The sequence below is a fragment of the Bos taurus genome, chromosome 16, assembly GCF_002263795.3.
Source record: "Bos taurus isolate L1 Dominette 01449 registration number 42190680 breed Hereford chromosome 16, ARS-UCD2.0, whole genome shotgun sequence".
Classification (NCBI taxonomy): Eukaryota; Metazoa; Chordata; class Mammalia; order Artiodactyla; family Bovidae; genus Bos; species Bos taurus.
The window spans coordinates 11737326-11743569 of record NC_037343.1 but is presented as its reverse complement, the minus strand read 5'-3'; the positions used below and the strand labels follow the sequence as shown (position 1 = coordinate 11743569).

The following is a 6244-nucleotide window of genomic DNA, read 5'->3' as shown; positions in this document are numbered from 1 at the left end:
TTCTATACTCAGATTTTCATTGATTAATATATCATTCTATTTTTAAAAAATCAACGAATCCCAGATAGACATGATTTGTAAGTGATCGATAATTTTACAGTTGGCACATTTTTAATATTCAAAGCAGAGCTAAATGGCATCATTAGAATAAAAATCAAATTATAGCACAGCTGTGTTAATTATGAAAACAGATTAAAGCTTGAGTCCTTCTCATTTGGGTTCCTTATTTTGACTCAGGCTTTTGTGGTTTTTTTTTCTTCTGTTGCACTCCCTACTCCCACTCCCTCCCTCCCTCTGCCTCTCCTCTCTCTCTGTTTAGCATTTTATTGGTATCCTGATGCCTGACATTATTGAGGCTTCCTCAAGGTCTTCAGGTGCCAAGAGACACACTTTGCATTCCTTATCTGCAATAACGCAAAGTGTGAAGAGTTAGGAAGATTAAAAACAAACTTTAATGATATATATCCTCAGTTTTGGATTTAATCTGTGCCTGAAGATACTGTGACCTAAATTACAAAGTATATTATAGTTGCAGAAAAGGCAGCTGCTCAGGTTCACTCTTGGCGAGTTCAAATTGAACTCCATGGAATATGGAACAGCAGAAATTATTTACAATCTATTCAGTTGCCAGCCCTTCCTTTGGGCCAAAAAGAAGATACATTTGTATTCCTGTTATATTCTATTGTGTTCTTCTATCTTTCACAATCCCTTAGGACAGGGAGAGAGCTGGAAGGAAGGAAGAGATGCTTGCTAAGCTCCCAGCATCCAGGCAGAATGAATAATGTGAATAAAATGCAAGTTTAGTTGCACAGTCCTCCTTAAGTGGTGCATAAATAAATAGTATGCAATAATAGATTTTGTGTGATGCAATTATTTATATTCAGAAGTGTAGCCATATGCATATACCATATCTAAAAATGCAGGAAATTCCTTTTCTTTCAGAAAACCACACTAGCTCTTATGGAAGAACAACTGGATTCAAGATGATTATTATGTGGAGGCCGAGAATATGACTCTGAAACTATAACAATTTTCTTTTTTGTTACTGTTAAAAAGAAAGCAGGTTTACTGATTAGTCCCATGGTGAACCTTTCCATCTGACTGACCGTGGAAAGGGCTTCCCTGGTGGCTCAGATGGTAGAGAATCTGCCTGCAACACAGGATACCTGGATTCCACCCCTGGGTCAGGAAGATTCCTGGAAAAGGGAATGGCAACCCACTCAAGTACTCTTGCCTGGAGAATTGATGGACAGAGGAGCCTGGGGGGCTACAGTCCATAGGGTCTTAAAGAGTCAGAAACGAGTGAACAACTAACACTTTCTTGTAAAGCTTCCTCCATAAAGAAAAAGAAAATTCATAGCTTGCTCTGAAAAATATCAGGATCCATAAATTTTTCAGCCTGGTTTTAAAAATAGGAACTGATACGCATGAAGGTCTTTTAACTTTCCCTTTAATAATGAAAGTATTGATCTATTTCATAAGATCCTTTGCAGCTGATGCATTTCACAATTGGTGTCCCATTACAACATTTGAATATCATGTTTCCATAAATGGTTATGATACTCTAGAGCTGTTTACAGTTAAAATAACAGTTGGCAATTTCTTTGATCACAAACCGGTGCATTGGATAGTTAATTTCTGGTGGAATCAATAATACAGCAGACAGGGCACTATGTTGGTGGAAAAGTTTGCCTTTTGGAAGTGATATTTTCAACCTGCCTTAAAAATTGTTGCCAAAACCATTATTCTTCACTTAATGAGAGGCTTTTCTGAACTCTTAACGAATCCGGCCATTCTCCAGTGCAGTATTCAATACTGACTGTGGACCATGCTGTTCCAGACCTGAATTGAAATTCATCAATGCCTGTCTTGTTGGTAAGATCATTAGGAAGCAATGCATTATTAAAGAGTGTTTCAGACACACAGGGCTTGGAATTGTTATTGATAACAAATGTTGCTAAGGTTTTCCTGTAAAATAACCATAGTGAAAAGCCGTGGATCTAAAGCTTCAAGCAGTTTTGAGAAAACGGCAAGGAATATGTAATTAGGTGAGGTAGATATGGACTTTGACTGATGGCTTCTTTGCCCATTACCTGAAACCACATATGCTTTGGACCACAATGATGACATCTCCAGAAAAAATATTATAATATTGAATTTGTTTCCCACAAAGAACTTGGTAGTGTTAAAGTCTTTTCATTTAGATGAGCTATTCTCTTGTCTTTATTGAAGATCACTAGGTCTAGAGGTCAGTAGATAAATAGAGCCCTTCAATTGCTGACTTTGAAGTCTGCTGATTTTATAAGCATTTGGTAAGGAAAAGCAACATAGCTATAAAAAAGAAGGAACTATTTCAAATATTGTTGTATTTTCCAACACACACAAACACTCTACTCCTTGTCTTGTCCCTGACTTTTACATATTTGACCTGATCTTTTCAAAGCTCTGTTTCAATATTACATATTTTCATTGTTCGTGATTTTAAGCATTTATTTTCATATATTCTTGCAGCGTTCTACTGTGATGCTGAGGGACTTTATCCAACTACTTAGCTGTATTTTGTGCTGATAGTTACAGTTTAAATGGCTTTTGCATGCGTGCCAAGTTGCTTCAGTCATGTCCAACTCTGTGTGACCCTATAGACTGTAGCCTGCTGCATTCCTCTGTCCATGGGAGTCTCCAGGCAAAAATACTGGAGTGGGTTGCCATGCTTTTCTCCAGGATCATCTCTACTCAGGGATCGAACCTGCGTCTCTTATGTCTCCTGCACTGGCAGGCGGGTTCTTTACCACCAGCACCACCTGGGAAGCCCCAAACACACCTAAGCTGAAAATGTTACCAGTTAGTTGACCTAGGAGATGTGACCACAAAGCAGATACTCAAAACCTTTGTTTATTGATTACTCAGTTTCCTCTGAGTCATTTTGGACCTCACTTGTAATTAGCAGGGGTTGTAGCAAATGGAATATTTGCTTGCAGGAATCTCATGGAAAGATGTATTGAGTTTCTACGCCATGTCAGGAGGTGCAATTAGAAAGCCAGAGCACGGAGAAATAAGAAGCTGGTGGCGTAGTAGCCATTTGTGGAACACTCAAGCTTTTCCATGACTCAGAGTCTTAAATGTTTTGTTTCTCACACTATTTTAAAAGTAAAATGTTAAGTGACTGACTATTTTTAGTACATAGGCCAGGCTTTGCCAAGCACTTTATTACCTAATTCTTACAACAGCTCTGTGAGGGTAGGTACTCTGAGTGCCCTCTTTTAAAGAAGCAGGTTGTTCTATCTTGCTTTTAGACACATTGCTTTACGTGAGGGAGGAAGTGGGGCACCATGGGAAAGGATTTTAATCATGTCCACAGTTAGATTTCAGTTCCGCCGTGGATCTTGGAACAATATGGTTTTGAACTGTGTGGGTCCTTTTGTTTGTGAATGATTTTTATAAATGTGCACTTCCTGACATCACAATCAGGATCACCTGAGGCAGATAATCCTCCTTCTGACTTATCAGAAGGTCAGTAGTCTAACGCCATGTCACAAAGCCTATGCCATTCACCTCACTTCATGGCCTAGGCATTTTATCATCTCATATCATCACAGGAAGAAAGGTAAGCTATTTAGAGAGAGGCTACATTCCCTTATAGTAGAACTTAGTATATTGTTATAATTGTTCTATTTTATTTGGTGTGGATTGCTTACAGTATCTAGTTTATAGAGTAAACTTAATCTCACATAGAGGAAAAATCATAGATAGGGTTGTTCCCTCCATGGCTTCAGGCATACACCAGGGATCTTGAAACATATCCCCCTAGGATAAGGGGGCACCACTGTACAAATAAAGAAACTGGTTCGTGAGCTTGCAGTGTAACAGAATTATGTGAATAGCTAGTTTTTAGCAAGATAGAGACCAGAATTCAGATCTTCAGACACTTTAGGCAGTGCGTGGGTGAAGGCGGAGCTGGGAGCATGGCTCTCCTGTGCCATGGCTCTCTTGTCGGCTGCATTGATGTGATGCCTGTCGGGGGTGAGAGACTCGGTGCAACATCTGCCTCTGCCATTGTCTGGTTTGGCAAGCTAGGTGCACTTAGTCTCCCTGAGACTCAGACACAGAAAGAGTCAAAACAATCTCTTATGTTCTCCTTTAAAAAAGACATGATAACCTAGAAAAACGGTACTGATGAACCTATTTGCAGGGCAGGAATAGAGACGCAGACATAGAGAACAGCCTTATGGGCATGAAGGCAGGAGAGCGTAGGACAAATTGAGAGAGTAATGCTGGAATATATACATTATCATATGTGAAATAGAAGGGCTTCCCAGGTGGCACTGTTGGCACAGAATCCACCTGCCAGTGCAGGAGACATAAGAGACGTGGGTTCAGTCCCTGGGTCGGGAAGATCCCTTGGAGGAGGGCATGGTAACCCACTCCAGTATTCTTGCCTGGAGAATCCCATGGACAGAGGAGCCTGGCGGGCTACATCGACAGGGTCACAACGAATCGGAAACAACTGAAGCAACTGAGCACATGTGAAATAGATAGCTAATGTGAGGTTGCTGTATGGCTCAGGGAGCTGGTGCTCTGTGACAGCCTAGAAGGATGGGAGGGACTGGGAGATGGGGTGGGGGTGGTTAAGGAGCAAGGGAGCATATGTGCACCTGTGGCTGATTGATGTTGATGTATGGCAGAAACCAATACAATATTGTAAAGCAATTATCCTCCAATTAAAAATAAATTTATTAAAAAAGACTTAATAATATTTTAGAGCAGCTTTAAGATCATAACAAAACTGTGGGGATGGTGCAGAAATTTCCCATACACCCTCTGACCCTACACCAGCCTCTCAGATTTTTCAGTTTTAAAGTTCTATGACACAAATTTAGTTTTTCTTCTCTTTATAATAGGACCCCTTCCCTTAAGTTCTCACCTGTCATGAGGTGGCCATTTATATAAAAGAGGATCTTAAAGTTTTCTACTGGTGAGTAATTTTATCTGAGACATCATCATTCAATGCGGGGTAAAGATTTTTCCTCAGTTAATGCACAGCACCAAAGTTGAGTTTAGCAAAGGCACACTAGAAATCCTAAATAGAAAAAAAAAAATCTAATTTATTTTGACACTTATTCTTTTAAAAGTGAGATTTTAACATAAATTAGCTTAAAGCATTTGTTCAATATAGCAAGCACCTAAACATTAATGTAAAAAAATTTCTTTCCCCTTATCCTGTTTTTGTTCTTTCTTTATAGCATCATCCAGTACCTAAAAATGTGTTATGTATTTTGATGTATACTTGTTCATTGCTCCCCACAGGAATGAGTTCCATGACGGTGGTGACTTGTTTTGCACATATGGACCGGCTGTCATCAGGAACACACATCAGCAAACTTTTTTTCTGTAAAGGGTCAGATAATAAATACCACAGCCTTTGCTGCCACTACTCAGCTCTGATTTGGCAGTATGAAAATAGACACAGAAAATACCTAAGGCTTTAGGTGTGGCTGTGCTTTGATACAGAGAAGGCGATGGCACCCCACTCCAGTACTCTTGCCTGGAAAATCCCATGGACGGAGGAGCCTGGTGGGCTGCCGTCTATGGGGTTGCAAGAGTCGGACACGACTGAAGCGATTTAGCAGCAGCAGCAGCAGTGCTTTGATAAGACTTTATTTACAAACATAGATGGTGACCAGTAGGTCATAGTTGGCTAACCGCTGATCTAAAGCAGCTCTTGTCCTATAGTTGAAGCTCGTGCGGGCATGCTAAGTCGCTTTCAGTCATGTCTGACTCTTTGTGACCCTGTGGACTGTAGCCTGCCAGGCTCCTCTGTCCATGGGATTCTCCAGGCAAGAATACTGGAGTGGGTTGCCATTTCCTTCTCCAGGGTATCTTCCCGACTCAGGGACTGAACCCTGTGTCACCTGCAACTTCTGCCTTGCAGGCTGATTCTTAACCTCCGAATCACCAGAGAAGCCTTTGTTGAAGCACAATAGCAATTTATTCATGAAATCATTGAGCTAAAAGAGTAAAAACTCATATTAAAACTTAAAAAATGTTAAGAGTTCTAATGCTTCTTCATGTATCTTTATCACCCTCTGGGCTAAAGCTCCCACCTTGGAAGACATTTTTCGTCAAAATATTCTTTTCTGCAAAACTTTATTTATGTAATGTTTGGCCTTGTAGACACCTGGCAAGGTCAGATCAGCTTCCTATTTGCCTTCAGTAAGTGTCCTTTCTCTTGTTTTCACGTCCTATC

At 40.2% G+C, this 6244-nt stretch overlaps 1 long non-coding RNA gene across 1 annotated transcript; it reads left to right on the top strand.

The window, feature by feature from the left end:
- Positions 1–3257: 3257 nt before the first annotated feature.
- On the top strand, positions 3258–5431 carry LOC112441781 (uncharacterized). Its single transcript, XR_003029646.2, has 3 exons — positions 3258–3604; positions 4899–4972; positions 5305–5431. It is a non-coding gene; the product is annotated as an uncharacterized lncRNA (long non-coding RNA).
- The last annotated feature ends 813 nt before the right edge of the window (positions 5432–6244 follow it).